Below are 18,354 nucleotides of genomic sequence, written 5' to 3'. Positions count from 1 at the left end.
AATTTTCCGCCTTCCTAGTTCCCTATGCGTGGATTATTTACGACCTTAATTTTCAAGGTCAGGTTCAATGCATAGAATAACCTACTATTCAAAAAATCTCGTCATTAGAACTTTCATTTACGAGCTCGAAGATTAAGTTGCCATTAAAAATTAAAAATTTTCTACTTAATCTTCAGCTTTACATACAAAAGATTCACTTACTTAAAAAAATGTTTTTTAAGAATCGTGTTTAGGGTTGAATTTGAAGTCTCTGTTAATTTCAGTATTGTAAAACGTGTATTTCTCAAATATTAAAATTTTAATTAATGATAAAATATAATAATAATTATTATGAACAATGCAGTAATATTATCGCTTTACAGATTTCTGCCCGTTTTAGTGAGATTTTAAAAATTGTTATTAAGAAAAATCCACGCATTTCATATTTTTTTCCCGATTTCTAAAATTTGCTCTAATTGGTGGATTTTGCATTTAAATAATTTTAGCAATTATTGAGAGGTTTGATCGAAAACATAAACAGCGTAAATATAAAATCAATGTACATTAAATTAACTACTTTATAAATGGAAACATTAATTTTAAAGTATGTATACTATACTATGTACAGGATGTAATAAAATTAGCTGCCATAACTTTCAGCAAGGATGTCAAACTCGCGGCCCACAACAAATATTTTTGCGGCCCGGCCAATATATCGGCAAATAATAATATATAATAATAAAATAACATATCGACGAAGGAAAAAATGAAATGTTTACTGCTAAGTAATTAACGATAATTTATTCAGTGTTGTTAGATTACTCACAGCGAGCTGACACACACACACTACTTAAATTACAAATGCGTGGGAGTAGCTTGCGTTCAGCTACCTTCGGCTTTTGGGGGACACGTGCACTCAGAACTTGTACGCATCCCCCGATAGCCGAATGTTGCCGAACTCATGGTCTCAGTTTTGCAATCATAGTTTTGTACGATATATTGGTGCATGCATGTGCATGCACTTTGCTTTATTATTAATTATTACTTAATTCATATTGTTACGGATTTCATAGTTATTTATTTAGTTAGTTTTTTTTATTTAGAATTGTAATTAGATTTGCTTCATGTTGCCTTAGCAACGCAGACGATTTTTGAAAAGACAGCTGCGTTGGAAGGTTAAAAATTGAACAGCGCGTGCATTTAATACCTAATAAATAAATATCTCGCAATTGCTGTTGCCATCCACAAAAATCCAGATATTTATAGATGTTTCCAGTATATTCGAGAAATTAATTATAAAGCTTATAAAAGCCGAGAACAAACAACTCATCTCAGTAGTAGCTGTAGTTCTAGCGAACTGTTTGTTTACTTAATGCTCTGATTGATTTGTAGCGATTTCGCTGTGAGATAGAATTAGTTTCTCTGTTTTGAATTGATTTTTGCTAAACGTTTGACATTTTGTGATATTGTTAGAATATTTTTGAAGAAATATTTCAGCATTTTGAATTATCTCTTGTGAAAAGAATAAATTTTTGTTAACTTTTTAATGTTAACTGTGTTTATTCCAGCCCTTTGTATTCAGTATGTCTATATCAAAACCAAGTGGTAGTAAAATTAAACGAAAAATTGTATTTTTTGCGGCCCGCCTAAAGTTAAACTTTGTTTGTTTAGCCCAAGTGTACCTATGAGTTTGACATCCCTTTCAGGGGACGATACAGCATGACAAAAGCAATACTTTTCGTAGCACAAAATGTGGTGGAATGTGAAATACGCGAAAATACAGTAAGTACGAAGAACATAAAGAATGAAAAGTAGTCTTAATGATGGATATTTATCAGGTATTATGCTTCATATCTACTATAAGAACTGTTCAAATGAATGACCACCGATCATGCGACGAAATGACTGGCATATACTTTGGAAGCTGCCTGGCATGTCATGTATTTACTTCAGTAGTGACACTAAAGGTGGAGATCAAGATCGTCAGGAAATCTGCGCCTCTATACGATATCTTTATGATGATGTGTATTTTCCATTTACATATATTGCAGTTGCTGGTCGTTCATTTGAATAACTCGTGTAAATATTGTTGGGTTCGTAATAAATTGAATGTCCAATGAATTGAATTCGTCCAATGAAAAGTGAATAAAATTTATTCTTATCACAACAAATAAAACACAATGCTGAAACTTCCTCAGAGATATTCGTACAATATCTCAATATCTCACAGTAGTTATATTTTAAACTGCTAAAAAGTTTAACAGAACTTAATTCAAAACAGAGAAAGCTAATCCGATCTCAACGCGGATTCGCTACAATTAGCTACAAGAACTATATAAACAACTGCTTAACAACTGAACTGAGATGTTTTCCTTCCGCTTTTATAAGCTTTTTTATCAAGCACGAGAATATTCTGGTATTTTCTCAATTTTTCTGGATAGCAAAAGAGTACAGTTACGAGATATCTATTTATTAAAATGTTAAATGCGAGTGCTCCTGTATTTTAATTTTTCCGGCGTAGCTTTCTCTTGAAATAAGTCTCGTGCTGCATTCAACGGGAATATAAAACAATTTTTAATTACAAATCTTACTAAAAATAACTAAATAAATAGAAAAACCACAACAATATCAAACACTAAATAACTGTGGTTGAAGCAATTTGTCGTTTTCCATATTCTTCATACTTTCTGTTTTGCTGCGTTCACATTCTGCATTTACTTCACATTGCATCATGAAAATTGTTACATTTGCCATGTTTACATTATCAGATACACCCTGTATAATTAATATGGTTAATTGTTTAAAAAACCCTAGTTGTGCGTTCAGGCGATGGTTTTGTCGTCATCAAGCTTTGTATTTTAACAGCATGAAAATCATTTATTTCCATTCACACCTCTTTAGCAGGGTTTAAGAAATAGCCAGTCAGGGAAGGGAAAGTTGCGTATGCTTAAATGTGCAGCTGACTCAGCGAAACCTTCGATTGATGCTCGGTTCACTGTGACTGGTCGGCTTTTATACTAAGTGGCAAAAATTGAAAAATCTGAACATTACGTTAAATTTCTTAAACCAGTTTTTCTGACGTATCAAGGTCTGGTTGCCTAGCAACAATGCTCGGCTTAGATCACTTATGATCTTAAAACCACCGTGTGAACGAAGCTTTACGCGCCCTCTGCATTTTGGACATACCATGTGAGATGAACCATGTATGTTTTGTTTGATTTTTGTTTGTGTCGTTTTATATGAAACATAAGCTTTGACCTTGATATGATTTCTGGTAATATTCCCCGGAAGCGTAATGGCAAACTGCACATTCAGTTGATCAATGTTAAACGAATTTCGCATACTGCGCATGCCCAGAAGAGAAATTGCCGTAATTACGACTTTGATACAATTTTAAAAGAAGATAAATACTGTGGTTGATATTCTGTTATCTGGGCGTAAACAGTTCGGGGTTTTAAAACTTGTTAGGTTGTAAGTTCCTTTATTACTTAGAGGGTAACTATCGATTGTAAACTACTCAAATTTTCGTTTAAGAATGATTATAAAACAGGAAACATTACAGGATATATTAGCTGAATCTTTATTGAATATACTTGTGAGGAATAAAAGCAGTTCCGTATGTTAAATAACTATATGTTCCAATCGTATATACTTTAACAAATTAAAGAATAAATCAAATTTAAATTACTGAATTAAGTTCAAGGAAATTATTATAAAAAACTGATATTAAATATAACGTTTATGAACAAAATAAACAAAAATGGCATGAAACAGAAGCAAATGCATTAAGCACAAATAAATTTTGGTAGTATTGTAATTGTAAATAGTCGATAAGACCTACACGATGAACAGGCTTGTGTAATGGTTGCTTATGCTTAGTCGCCAGTATTTTCTGCCACGCCAACAGTACAACACTGAGCATGCGCGGTAAACGAACTTCGTTAACATTGATCAACTCAATGTGCGGTTTGCCATTACGCTTCCCCGAACAGATGCACTTCAGCACACTAGTTCAATCTTCTTTCAACAGCTTGTTCATAAAGATAGGCTATACGACCAGGCACATAAATCTTTGATTTGATCGATGAGGGTACTAGGTTGAGCTAATCGCTTGTAGTAAAATTTCTTTGGGATTGCTCGGACAAAATAATATTCTTTCATACATCACATTACACTATAACAAAAACTGTTACTTTTACTATGTTCTAACACCCTTTAAGTTTGTTTCTATTAATTCTTTTACTACATACTTACGTATTGTTTTCAAACTGATATTTACATACTATTGTTCGAATGGATTCTACCGGTATCGTCAAGCTTCTAGCTCTCAAACAAGTGTAAAAGAAGCCAAGATTCTCACAATTCGCAATCATTCTCACACGCATTTGTCAACTTTAAGCATGTCATAGGAAAAGCCTGTGATATCGCCATCCAACTTTCTATACTCCTTGGAAATTACTCTGAACTATCTTTCAAAAAAAAGAGAAGAATATGCCTATGCGTTATAACCCTAGTTTGCTTGTGCGGACTTTTGTCTCTCGTCGTAGAACAGAAAGTCTCGTCGCAGAAACAGAAAAAGTATGAAGAATATGGACTTTGTTAGAACTTTTGTCTCTCGTCGCATTCCATTAGATTGGCACATATTCAGTAAAAGAGACAATGGTCTCCCAAATTTTACCTCACTTTAACTATTCCTCAAGTTTCATCTGTTAGATCATCAAAGTCTTGTGCCTTCAGTTGCTCAGTTTTTCATCTCGCTTAATAAGGCTTCTTCTGTGGCATTAGGCACTACACGAAAAGGAAGAAATGTACCGGGGAGAACATTTTTGGGGAAAGTGGCTCGTATACAAGTTACGCAGGGAGGGTTACAGCCGAAAACATCGCGGCAAAAACATCGCGGACGAAAACGTCGCGGAGAAAACAACGCAAGGCAAAAACGTCGTGCTACAAAACATCGTAGGAGAAAACATCGCAAAGAGAAAACATCGCAGCTCTAAAACATCGTGGTACAAAACATCGTCGTCGAAAATAAAGCGGTTCAAAAACTTCGCAGTTTAAAAATATCGTCGTCGAAAATATCGTGGTAAAAAATAAAGTGTCTACAAATCATCGCATGACGATGACATGGCAGACATGCTTTTTTCAGGTTTTAATGACTGTAAATGGATATTCCCATTATGATTTGTGAGCGCAAGATGTGAAGAAGGATAATTTTTACTTTCACACTTTTTTATAAACTAATAAATTTTTGCTGAGAAAATAAGCATAGAAAATTAATGCAACTTATAGCACTTAATAGAATTTTAAACCGACATAGTTAACTAAAAAAGGCCATTAATAAATCATTTTTATAAAGTTTTTACTGGTAATTTTCATGAAAAGTATAATCTATAAGTTGCATTTAATTTTCTATGCTTAAGTTTCCTTCTTACTTTTTTAAGCAAAAATTTATTAATTAATAAAAAATGTGAAAGTAAAAATTATCCTTCTTCACATCTTGCGCTCACAAATCATTATGGGAATATCCATTTACAATTATTAAAACCTGAAAAAAGCATGTCTGCGATGTTATCGTCATGCGATGATTTGTAAACACTTTATTTTTTGCCACGATATTTTCGACGACGATGCTTTTAAACTGCGAAGTTTTTGAACCGCTTTATTTTCGACGACGATGTTTTGTACCACGATGTTTAAGAACTGCGATGTTTTCTCTTTGCGATGTTTTCTCCCACGATGTTTTGTAGCACGACGTTTTTGCCTTGCGTTGTTTTCTCCGCGACGTTTTCGTCCGCGATGTTTTTGCCGCGATGTTATCGGCGGACACCCGCAGGGAGAAAACTATGAAAACGTTCATAAAGCCCCCCCCCCATTTTCCTGGAATCGAACACAGGTTGGAAATACCAGCGTTCAGCGATTTACACTCGGTCGCTGGTAGACTTTTACAATGGATGGAAAACGCGAGCTAAATGATTTTGAATGAAGGAAAACTGATTTTTTGTCACTACAGTTGGAAATCTGTTCGGGAAATTTCTGCAATGTTAAGATTGCCTCATTCTACTGTGCATGATGTTATTGGGAAGTGAAACGTGCATAGACATACGACTCTGCAACAAAATCTGCTAGACCATGCTGTCCTGTATACAGGGACCACAAAGGCATGCAGAGAGTTGTGAAAGCCAATCGAATGGAATTAGCAGAAAAAATTCATCAGGAATTCCAAGAAACCTCTGGATTCAACATCAGCACCATCACAGTTTGTCACAAACTTCGAACTCTCCGTTTTTACGGTAGAGTTGCTGCTTATAAACCAAACTTTATCGGTACTAATATAACATCGATAGCATTGGAGCGTTGAGCAATGGTGTCACGTGTTATGGTGTGATGAATCAATTTGTACTATATGGCAATCCGATGGTACAGTTTGGGTTGGAGACTGTTCTAGTGATTGCTTTTATCTGACTGTATTATGCAAGCGAAATATGGAGAAAGAGAGAACATAATAGTTTGGGACTGTGTTTGGCTGGGTTCTTTGGTTTTGGAGGAAGATACTTGCCAGAGAGAAGAATATCTGGAAAATATTGGACAATTTTTCGAACTGCCTACATTATGGTAACAGTTTAGAATGGGTCCATTCCTGTTTCAACACGATCGTACTCCTAACCATACCACGCGGCTTGCGTAGACAAGATCTGCAGACATGGGAATTTAGGAATTGAAATGGCTTGCTAGAAGCCCAGACTTGAATCTCATAGAACACATATGTGATGTTTCAGAACGTCGACTGTAATTGTCCCAAGTTGATGATGGAACTTGCCAGTGCTCTTTTGCAAGAATGACAATCTTCGCCAGAGAGTGGCAAGTATTACTGCAGTAGCCCAACCGCATATTATTACGTTTGGCTGCAAAGGTAGTCCAATCTCATATTACCTTTTCATTTATCTGCAATAAAAATGAAGCATACAAGTGTCTAGATATTTCTGATAATATAGTGTATCAAGATAAAATCTTAAATTCGTGTTATTTGTTTTCGTGAGAGTTATATATATATCTTAAAGTTCCAGTGCCTTCATCTACGCATTTTTATAAATCATTTTTTAAATTATTACATATATATATTTATGCAGATTCTTCATCTTTTAATTTCTTTAAATGTAATACAAGGCGATAATATTTGGTTGCAACAATTTGAAAAGTGAAACAACGCATACAATGAATCGATACAAAATACCAAAAGGAAATTAATAGTCCTTCTGGACAAATTGACCCTTTGGACTAATAAGAAATGCTACAGATACTTTTGATATATGAAGTGAAAAAAAATTCAAACAAAAATATATTATATATTGCATAAAATTAGGCATAAATTCAGTAGAATTACAGATTTCGCAAACTGAACTTAATTGAAATAAGAACCATAGGAAAATTACATAAACATTTTTTCTCTTCTTCTATAAAGATGTTTAATCTTGAATCCGACGAAACTAAATCTTCATATTTAAATATTAAAATTCAAACAGCTGATCCTTTTCATTTCTAAAATTGCTAAAATGTTAGAAAAAATGCGGAGTTCCGTATGCCATAGTATTTAGCGTATTTGTTTCCGTACTTACTTTTCAAAGATGAAAAGGTAATAAAGGAAAATTATCGAAGTATAATTAAAGATAAATAAAAAAAAAAAAAAAAAAAAAAAAAAAAAAAACTTAAAAAAAAAAAAAAAAAAAAAAAAATCTGAAATGTTTCAGATTTTAAATTACGTCCAAAGGGGCGTTTTTTTAACATTTTGTGTGTTACCTTTCTTTATTAAATATCATGTTCCTCGCACTTAAACCATAAGATCCAGTGCAACAGCAATATCGCAAAATAGTTTTAAAACGAGCATATCTTTAGAATTTCCGATACAGAGACTCACGCGCTGGAGATAAAAATGTTTTTTCTGCACAACGTTGCCATTGCTCGCTTTGAAATCCTTGAGTTTGTTAATCAAAAATTCGTCAAAGTTTTAAAAAATAGGAAATCGATCATAAGACAAATTTCAAATTTCAAATTTGGTCTTCCACATGCTCATATTCGTTGGAGGATTACGTTATTCAAAATTCGATGACTCTATGTACCGTTATTTTATGACAATGTGAGAAATATACATACATTTACGCAGATTTTCATTATTTAATTTCTTCAAATATAATGCAGGACTCTAACATTTTATGGCAACAGTTTGAAAAGTGAACCGACATTTATCCGTCCGACGCAAAATGCCAAAACGAAACTAATAGTCCTTCGGGATTCAAATCCCTTTGGACTAAAAAATCTGAAGGCCTTCGGGTTTTATATTACTCTTAAAAGGAGTTTTTTTTTTTTTTTTTTTTTTTTTTTTTTTTTTTTTTTTTTCATTTACACATAATTACACATTTCGAGAGCATTTGGGATAACGTCGCTTTGGGCTAAAAATATTTAAAACAGTATAAATTTAGAACTTCCGATAGACAGTCTCGCGAGCTGGAGATAAAATATTTTATTCCATACAGCCTCTGCTCGCTTTAATGTCGTTGAGTTTCTTAATAAAAAATTCGTTAAAGTTTAAAAAATATGAAATAGATAAGAAAATAGAAAGATTCGGGCTTTCAAGCGCCCATATTTGGATGGAGGACTACATTGTTCAAAATTTGATGGCTCTAGGTATCCTTGTTCTTCCATAATGCGAGAAACATACATACATTCATGCAGACTTTTCATTATTTAATTTCTTTACGATAAAATTTGTTGGCAACAATTTGAAAAGTGATACAGCCTTTTATAAGGATTCGGCGCAAAATATCGTTTGGAGACTAATAGCCCTTCTTGGATGGTGTCCCTTTGAGCTAAAAATACGTAATCATTTGAATAAAATTAAAAATTAAACAGAAACTGTAAATTTTTTTGAACTGATAACAATCACTGCATGTTATATGCTATTAACAAAATTTTATTATTAACATTATATTTAATTTTGAAGCAGATGATAATATGCAGACAAATTATAGTTATTGAGATTTTATAACTGATTTACGTTAATGCTTTAGAGGCTAACACTCGATGCCAAATATTATTAGGAAGTATGGATTTTAAAATGTTTAATTTTGGCATATCGAAGAGCAAAGCGTTTTAAAATTTCAGTAGATAAATATTCTTCCCCTTATCAATTGGCAACCGTTTCCTAGCTTGCCAGGGAAAAGAATTTCTGAGATTCGTAAAATGAAATCTGATTTAAGATGTTAAGGAAAATGCTTCTTAACATGATTGATTGAGAAAGATTGAGACTGAGACCTGAGAAAGATTGAGTGACAAATCTGAAAATCAGAAATAAATATATTTAAGCAGTGTTTTTTCCTTCATTGTAAGTATGACACAGCCTTGAATAAGGCCTTGAAAGATTCTCCATGAGAATAAGAGTAATGCCATTCTTAAAGGTATTAAATTTCACGTGTGAAATTCTAACTTTAAGGTATGGAAATGAAATAGATTTTTTTTCCATATATTCCTTCAAAAAAAATTATCTGCACATTACCTGAAAATTTCTCAGAGTCAACAAGAACTAATAGCCCATTTATGTTACCGGTAAAATATGAAACGCCAGCATTCTAATCTATAGAATGCCTAGGTATTGTATACAATGCCGGACGATTTTAAGCAAAGTATGAAATATGGGAATTATTACATACTTTCTCTAGGCATTGTATATAATATATAGGCATTCTATTGAATGGCAAATGCTCTTCAGGCAAAGTATGAAAAATATTTATGATAAGGCTGTTATTTAAAAGACGTTCATTCCTCAAAAAAATTAATTAAAGAGTGCCATTAAAGAACTGTTATTCGAAATATGTAAAAAGAAGTTAGTGAGATGATTTTGATACAACAAAATAAATTTGTATTTTTTATCTGGTCGAGACTGGGAATCAGTAAGATCTAGCTGACAACGGAAATTAAATTCAGAAACAATCATAAGTTTCAGAACAATGGCATTTTTAATACTTTTTGTTTTTTCCGACAGGGCTCACAAAAGTGGTTAATAGTTCAATATCATTACGTGCAACATTTTTGTATTTGGTTGAAAGTTCTTTCAATATTCTGTCACGTCGTCCGTGTGCAGTATTCAAACGAGTTTTCATTAAGTACGGGAAATAACTCAGCGTTCGTGACGTAATACTGTATAGTACTGACGTTTTCTTTAACAGAATAAAATGAATGTAATTTTGTTTTCTGCAAATAGCACATTCTACCGATTCAGCAGCCGGTAGTTCCGTGGTTCTTCTTAGCAGTCATTTTCGTCTTTTTACATCGTTTATTAACTTCTGGTAAGTAGTTTGGTTTTTCGAAACGAATCGGAAATGTATTTCACACCTTGCTGATTTGTCATTTCGTTTTCTATAGAATGCCTAGGAAATGTGTGAAATATGAATCATTTCTTACATTGGCGGCTAGTTTTAGGCATTATATACAATGCCTAGGTATTCTATAGAATGCCGGATTTTAAACTTTGCCGATAACATTTATAAATTTTAAATACATTATGTACTTCTGAATTTATGGACTTTATATTTTTTAACAAAAATATAAAGACTTATGTCTTTATAGTTCTTATTATTTTAATGCTGCACATAGGAGAAACTGTGTCTCGGTAAATTTGAAAATAAAGGTTTTTTATATTCAAAGTGGTGTTTTTCTGAGATTGTAATTAGCTATCTTCTAAACATTTCTTTTTCAAGAACTAGCATAACTCATATCATAAATGGGAGGAAACGTTTTGTTAAATCATAAACTTGAAAAAGATAAATGATAGATGGATGACGATTTTTGACTGCTAAAGAGGCTGCCCAGACGGGAAAGTGGTTAGTGACTCTCACTACCTTACCGAAGTGCCCGGGTTCGAATCTCGGAGAAGGCACGGGGTAAATTGCCTGTCCCTTCTTAGGTGGCAACGCAGGTCCACCTATTTAAAGTGCTTCCTTAATAATGTGACCACTTCTTCCAACCTTAGTAGTGGCAAATGCTTATAACGGACTAGTGCCCGCCGTTGGGAAACAATTACTGTTAAAAATCAATGATGATTTTACTTTTTCAAGGTAAACGTGAAAACGCTATTCGTGAAATTGAAAAAGATGAATGCAGATGTCATAAACTTAAAAATTTTTTTTTCTTCACGCAGACATCACGAGATTACTCATGCTAGGCTTAATTTTTGTAATTGGAAGTGAAGAAGCCGAATATGACAAAGAGAAATAAACAATATAAAATAATAAAAAATAAATCGGTAATTATTTATAGTTAAAATTAAATTAAAAACAAAAAGAATGAAGATATTTTAAAATTGAAATAAATTAATAATTTGAAGAAGAAAAATTAAATTACACGAACACATTTTAAAATGAAATGAAATGAAAAGCTAACTGAAAGGTGTATAAAATAATGAAAACAAGAAATATTTTACAAAGGACAAAAGAAAGATTTTTTAATAGTTCTTTATGGCCAAATAAATTTGCTTGTTTATTTTGACTTCTAACTCACTTAAGCCTTGTTGAGCGGATAGATAAAGTTATATAACAAAAGTGTCAGATGTTCTTCCTGAAGAAATAGCATTTCGAATTAGTTTGTTAATTTCTTCCTTACTTGCTCAAGCGTTCTCGCGTTTTTGCTCTTCTAATTGAGAATGAAGCTCAATTACACATTCAGCACCTACTATCAACATCAGTTTTACTAACGGTTTAAAGACATGCTGGATTAATTATAGAATTTTCTAATTACATTGCATTTCAGGTATTCAGTAGAACCTCGAAATACGAGCCCCTCTATATACGAGAAATTCGAGATACGAGGAAAGTAAGAGCGAAAGATTTGCCTTTAAATGTGAGCACTGACTCGAGTAACGAGCAGTGAGCTAGGCTGTTGGTATGCGCGGCGCTATGTCTCGATCCGGCTCGACTCGGGGAATAACCTCGTCAGATCACTCAGTGTTTTTTGATCTACGTGTTTGTGCGCTTGTGAGTTAACTGTTTATTACTTTTAACGTGAAAATAACTATTTTGCGATGCATCCCAAGAAGATTGTTGCCTCAGATAGAGCTGCAAAAAAAAGGAAGTCATGGACGTTGAAATTAAGAAAGAAACCATAGATAAACATAAGCGTGGTGTAAGAGTGCCGGCTTTTCGACAGCGACAATCTACACTGTTCCGAAGAAGCAGGAAGAAGTTAAGAAAGTTGATGTAGCCAAAGAAGTTAACGTTACGTCCAAACTCCTAGAAGATGTTGGGAAGCTGCTGTTGTTGGTGTGGATTAACGAGAAGCAGTTAAAGGATCGATTTCGGAAGCTTCTAATGTGTCGGAAGCTATCATAAAGGTAAACAACGGTTATATTATTTACCAGTGTTATTTATTAGAAAAATTGAATTTTATATTGATATTTTTGGGGGTGCGGAACGGATTAACTGAATTTCCATTATTTTCAATGGGGAAGTTTGTTTCTAGATACATGAAATTCACTATACGAGTTCGAAGCTGGAACGAATTAAACTCGTATCTCGAAATTCCACTGTACTAATTATTGAAATATATCTTCTTCGAACACGATATGGAACCTCCAACACGTTCCAGAGCGGTTTCGGTTAAAAAGGAGAAATACTGGAGCAGAAGTCCAGTGGAGTGTGATTGAATTTAACATCTGCGCCCATGCCTGCCTCGAACTCATGGAAATTTTCAGAATGTTTAAAAGGCAAGAATCATTAATAACCTTATTCTTCATTCTGCGAAGAATGACATCTTTGTGGAGAACTTCCCAAGAAAAATAAGAACATACTATTTATTTAACACAAGAGGAAAATCATGAACATATCTACAAATATTATAACATTCTACGGTTAAAGAGGCCTAAAATCTCTAAATTTAGTAATTTATTTTCATAAAAATAAAACGATAAAAGGTGATCGAAACAGAACGTGTGGATTAACATCACATCAAACAAATGATTGGATATCTATGTCTTATAATGATGATAATCCAACAAAAAGATTAACACAGAAAAAGTGTCGAATATTTTTGCATCCGTCAATATACTTCTATGCATAATTCATGTTTTTATGTGTGTCATATAAAAGTAAAAAATAAATTAAATACGTGCCTTATTTATATAGCAAGAAAAGTGCGTAATATATATTAAAAAGAATATATATTGAAAAAGAATATATATATTTTTTTTCCTTTGAGAACATACAGACTCCCCGTGCACCACATATGTACAACACGGGGCTTACAGAAGTAAGTTAACTAGAATATTAAAGGTTACATGCATAAATAAACATTAAAAATTACATGCATAAATAAAGAGAACAAAAGCAGAGAACAGCAGTCTGGACTTCACGAAAACAAATAAGTTCACTGGCCAAGTCACTCCGAACATTTTCAAATCGTTCTGTAAGCATAATCTAGGGCCATCAAATGTAGGGCATGAGAAAATCAAATGCTCCTTCCTGAGGAACTCCTTTTGAATAATCACATAAATTGTTTGATCGTAGATTAAAACGAAACAGATAACTTGCAAATTTACCGTGACTAGATAAAATCTGATACACTTTATACTTTAACGAGAGGAAAGACTCGGAATTCAGTCTATGGTAAATAAAAGGAAGGAACTTTTTGGTAGCTAAAAGCTTTTTATAATAAAAGGACTTCCAATAACTCTTTGGAATGCTAATGTTGATATCAATGGGTAAATTTAAGGCATCTTTAGCTAAGAAATCAGCTCTTTCATTTCCGTAGAAACCACAATGAGCACGCACATAAGCAAAGCAGATATCAATACCTCTAATTCTAAGTGAATAACAGTTACTAGGGTTTCGATAACTAATTTATCGCAGCTGGTAATACTGCTCAAAAGTTGAAGAGAAGAAAGAGAATCAGAACAAATAAGATGCTTTGAGGATGTTGTCCCATGATCATGGATCCATTTGACGGCAAGATAAATGCACAGAAGTTCTACTTGAAAAGCTGTACATTCATTCTGTATACGGTGTCTAAGAAAACAAATCTCGGAATGGCCTTCAAAAAGAACAAATGCAAGGCCAACCTTGTTGTTCATCTTGCTGCCATCTGTAAAGAAAACCATATGAAAACTTATTTCAGCAGTCTCTTTATAATCGCAGAAATTTATGGGTTCTAAAGAAGAGGAATGAGGAAGATCAGTGAAGGGGACAATTCCATTAATGCAGTCTTCCCAAGCATGAGTTGCCAATGACTCAAAAATATTATTCTTATATGCAATTTCAAAATCAATAGGCGGAACTCCTGCAAGAACAAAAGTAGCCTCATAGCTTAAGGTTCTATAACCACTAATAATACACTAATAAACGCAATTTTTAAACAACCATCGAGATGACTTAAAATATCATTTATGATTATGTTCCAAAGAGTAGGTCCGGATACGGAGCCTTGACATCATAGCTTACTCCAAAAGTATTTTTAACTATTCTATAAAATTTACTTTTCTATAAAATTCTATAATTACTATTCTATAAAGTTCTATAAAAACAGCCTTTTTCTAGAAAATAAACCTTAGCTTCGTTCCCAAGATGAAGAAGAATTCTCCGTTGAATCTTTCTTAAATTTCTTTTGTTAACCTTCTTGGCAAGAACATGTCCCCAAGCACGACAGCCGTACGAAATTAAAGGTACAATACACTGCTTATACATGAGTTTCTTAACATCATAGCTTACTCCAAAAGTATTTTTGGCAATTCGATGAAAGCCATTAATAATTTTTTCACATTTAGCAGAAAGGAATTCAATGTGCTTTTTCCATGTTAATTTTTGGTCAAGAATGACACCAAGATATTTAACATTTTCGACAAATTCCAACGGAGAATTATCGAGCATCAAAGAAGCAATATTTTGTTCATCAAACGTACTGGGAACAAGCATAGCTTTACTTTTGAAGGATTGAAAGTGAGTTTATGAGAAATCGCCCAACTGGAGACAAAAATCTAGAACTTCTTGTGCTCTCAAAAGAATGTTATTCAAAATCCTGCCTTGGAAAATTAATAGTAAGTCGTCTGCAAACGCAATTTTTAAACAACCGTCGAGATGACTTAAAAGATCATTTATGATTATGTTCCAAAGAGTAGGTCCGGATACAGAGCCTTGAGGACAGCCTTTTTTCTAGAGAATAAACCTTAGCTTCGTTCCGAAGCTGAAGCTCAGCAGTCCTCTCGTTCAAGAAGCTTTTAAGAAGGTTATAGATATTATGTGGTTTACCAAAGAATATATATTGAAAAAAAAATTATACTGTAGAATAAAAAGTTTAGCGTACAATGTTTCTCGAGCACTTATTGTTTGATGAAACTTACCTCTAAAATTGTATTGAATTACAGTTAGAATTTAAGGTACTCGTTTTATCTTTTCAGCATAGATTCTTCAACTTATCTTTATTTAATGCCCAGCTTTACTCTATTAATCTATTTGATCCGTTTCAGTTGCCACTCTTGTTTTATAGAAATAGTTTTATTTCGGTGTTTATATTTCATTTTTTGGCAAATATCTTAAATAAGGATTAAATATGGAGACTGACGATATTTGTTCCCTATTTCATTATAGTTTCACAGCAGTTAAAGGTTAAGGGTTAAAGCGTTTTTGAGGGTTGAAGCTTTTTAAATTTTTCATATCATTTTCAGAAACTGGAGTGTCTGATGGTGTTTGAGGAACAGAGTATTTAGCACATGTTACTTATTCCATAATTTTCCAGGTTCTTTTGTCGTTTTGTCTCTAGCTAACTTATTTATTTTCCGGGATTGATTCCTGAAGGCACAAGGACTTAGGAGCTCATGAATTTCGTATAGATTTTCTAAATAAGATAAGCAACAACAACTGAATTATAAAAAAAAAAATTATTGAAAAGAATTCTACATAGGCAATTAAAAGTGCTTATTATAACAGAACGGAATATAAAGCTGGAATGTCACTCTCATAAGTGAGGATTAATTTTAGAATTTAAGGAAATGGTAATTTGAACACAAAAAGACAGAAAGTTTTCCTATGATATTAAATTTTCAAAACTGAAATCGAAGCACTGAAATCTTTTATTTAAAATAAATTTCACATGCTTTCTTGAGCAAATTTTCGTGTATTGAAAAAGATTAGATAAATCCGCTCTTAAGAAGATTTTCTGGTTTCCCATGCATCGTTCTGTTTAAAGGGCGACGTAATATCAAGGAACCAAATCTAGTAAATTAGAAAAAAAAATAACTTCATAAATATATATATAATATATTCATAAATATAGTAAAACTATTATAATTCTAAAGCAAAAAGACACACGAGGCCAAAACCATACGCACTTTTCTTTTCTTTTTGAGTTGATGTGCCTTTTCAATCAATTCAGAAAACTCTTTTACCTAACTAATTTCATTTTACTCTCATATTTAAATTTTATCAATCAATCCACTCCCCGTTCATCAATCATGGATTTGTCCTTCTAGGCCTTTATATTAAAAAAAACTCAGCCCTTTATATTTGTACGATACGCTTACTTATCTTCAAAAAAAAAAAATATTCCGGAAGAGCCTCAACTGACTTCCTCAAAACTCTTGCCAATAACTGAGATAATGCAACGGAAATTCAGAAAACTTACATTTTTTTTTCACTTTCGTAATTGCTACAGAATAGTGAAACTTAATCAAGGTCACCAGATAAGTGCACTTTTACTGTTCTTATTTTTAAAAGTATTTTAACCCAATACTGCTGGCTTTCGTCAAAGGTCTGAGGTATGTATCATTTCTCATGCTAATTATATTGGCGCCTGAAACATTGAAGAAGTTACCCACTGATCACTGAAGAAACCAACTTATAAGTCATGGCCACGAAGATCCCGATGCTTTCGATCTTTTTGTTAGGAATACGAACATTTACTGAACTAACACTCTTGTAAGGAACTATCACATTCCTTTGCGCTCGATCTGGTAGTGTAAAGCTTCGTTCAGACGGGGGCGTAAAGGGCATAAGTGGTTAAAGCCGAGAACAGCGCGGGAAAGTTGTAGACACATCCACACATGCGCAAATTTAGCTTCTCTCATTGGCCACGGCTTACACCCCGTTCTCGCAAGTGTGAACGGAATTCCCGTATTTTATGTCCTTATGACTACGCCTTATGCCGCCGTCTGAACGCATCCTAAATGGTCAACACATTCAGCTGAGCCGTGCAGACATAGTGGTTAGGGAAGCCTACTGCATTATCGAAGAGCCCGGGTCCGAATCCCAGAGAAAGCATGGATGTTTGTAAAATTATAGTGTGGGAGGACTCTATATGGCTGGACGAAAGTTCTGTTGAGAGGTTGTTGGTAGGGGAAGAGGTGTAAGAGACTCTCGAACCCGTACCCCCCGGAGTGCTATTCATCAAAACGGGGACGGAACTGAGCGAAGTCATACTGTCACCTATACGGTGCTGAAGGCTCTTGCCAACGACAGCGCAATTGCTCTCCTTGGCATAACGGATTTCGTGGCCTTGATCTGATGTTACTGTCAGACAAGTGAAATAACTCACCACCACATTCAACTGATAATTACAATTTCGGCGAAAGCACAGTTGACTTGTCACTTTCCCTGGCTTCGAAAAATCTCTTACAGCCATTCCCTAACTAAAAACGTGACGTATAATACCTTGTCTACATTGGAATTGGGTCGATTAAATATGGCAATTCTTTAAAGAGAGGCAGATGTAAGAAATTATCGCATTGCTCCATGCGTGGTCTCGTGAGTAAATGCTTAGCACAGCCAATTATGAAATGGAAAGTCTGTGGTTTAAATGTTGGTGAGGGCACAGTTCACGTTTTTTTTTTTTTTTTTTTTTTTTTTTTTTTTTGATTCCTAAATAGAGTCTATTTATTTATAATTCTACTACTATTAAGGACCATTTTCTAAATGGCTAGTTTTTAGTTTGGTTTATCTGCATATGAAGTACACAAACTAGGTAGAGTTTTTGATCACATCACAGATTTAAAAAAAAATCCTCAGTATGAAATAAAAGTGATCAAAATTCTTGCCTGTAACATAATCTATTCACAATATGCTCCAGACCGGAGTCATAATCCTGTAAGCCACTTTCTGCTTATCCTTGCCAATAAGATGCAAGCAGTATGAAATGTTAAATTTCCTATATGTCCCTTAATGATAATTCTATATCAGAGGTTACCTCAAAATACTCCTGAAAATTATTTGTTGCCGACATGAGTGTTCGGAAATCGAAACACTTTTCGTCACCAAAGATATTTCTTTCTAGGTAATTTGTGCGTGAACTCATTTATTGGACCTAACCCAGTGGGCCAGCTTTTCCGTCGATGATGAAAAGAAAGAAAGA

The 18,354-nt window shown here is 33.6% G+C and overlaps 1 protein-coding gene across 1 annotated transcript in view; it reads right to left on the bottom strand.

The window, feature by feature from the left end:
* LOC118189074 (uncharacterized) overlaps positions 1–18,354 on the bottom strand; it is a 275,823-nt gene that overhangs the window by 65,921 nt on the left and 191,548 nt on the right. The gene's annotated exons all lie outside the window — the stretch shown is intronic.

This window comes from Stegodyphus dumicola, chromosome 6 (assembly GCF_044657685.1).
Source record: "Stegodyphus dumicola isolate Sdum_Otavi_A_Nest chromosome 6, ASM4465768v1".
Lineage (NCBI taxonomy): Eukaryota > Metazoa > Arthropoda > Arachnida > Araneae > Eresidae > Stegodyphus > Stegodyphus dumicola.
The sequence above is the reverse complement of the archived record's forward strand: the minus strand, read 5'-3'. Positions and strand labels throughout refer to the sequence as shown.